We start from the raw sequence: 847 nt of genomic DNA on the forward strand, positions 1-847 counted from the left end.
ATAATCATGCTCTTACCCGGCATTGAAATCTCCACCTCGCTCGACGCGATCGACCCGTTCCAAGCGTGCGTCGACGATTCCATCGCGCGGTGCGCGTTATCTGCGCGGAATGTAATCAGCGACGGGCACGCGGGCAGCGTTGTAGGAAGGTCTAAAGGCAGACAGAGAAAAAGAGAGAGAGAGAGAGAGAGAGAGAGAGAGAGAGAACGAGAGAGAGAGATACGAAGTCGTGCATGGAAGAACGACAAAGTCGCATGACGGAGGAATGGGATAGAAGAAGGAAGAGAAGTTACTGGCCGTTGAGTTACGTCCTCACGCGAGTGTTTGCCAATTATCTCCGGACGGATAGTCGACTCTAATTGGACTTTACGCCGGTGGGTGGGATCGGAAATGGCGATTGTGGAAAAAAGAGAAAAATAGCGCGCGCGCGCTCCTTGCCAAAGTGTGCGTGCGCGAACACACAACGGCTACATCTCGACACGTTACTGATAATTGGTCGAAAGCGGGAACGATTTGCTCCATTAAACTGCGCGTCACGAGCTGCCCGGAACTCTATGGTCTAACTTGCTTCTTGCTCGAGGTGTCCGGCCGGTTACGGCGATCGGTGATGTCGGTTTATTACACATCTCGGTCCGGATACACCCGCGATGGAACTATCAGATTCACTTTTCCGACACCGTAGGCTCGTTTATGATCGTAGTCAGGCTAGTTATATTATCGTGACGTCTGTTTGTGAACTGTTGCGCCGAGTATGACCGACGGATGACGACTGTGTCGACATAGTCCGCGCTGACCAGCGTTCTTGGGCAGCGCTTCTCAACTGATTGCTTTCTTGTTGCTTTCCTGA

At 52.2% G+C, this 847-nt stretch overlaps 1 protein-coding gene across 1 annotated transcript in view; it reads left to right on the forward strand.

The window, feature by feature from the left end:
* The window catches only part of LOC116853600, a 3,552-nt gene that overhangs the window by 1,859 nt on the left and 846 nt on the right, over positions 1 to 847 (forward strand). The gene's annotated exons all lie outside the window — the stretch shown is intronic.

Source organism: Odontomachus brunneus, unplaced genomic scaffold, assembly GCF_010583005.1.
Source record: "Odontomachus brunneus isolate Ranch 3 - 2012 unplaced genomic scaffold, Obru_v1 Obru_scaffold_369, whole genome shotgun sequence".
Classification (NCBI taxonomy): domain Eukaryota; kingdom Metazoa; phylum Arthropoda; class Insecta; order Hymenoptera; family Formicidae; genus Odontomachus; species Odontomachus brunneus.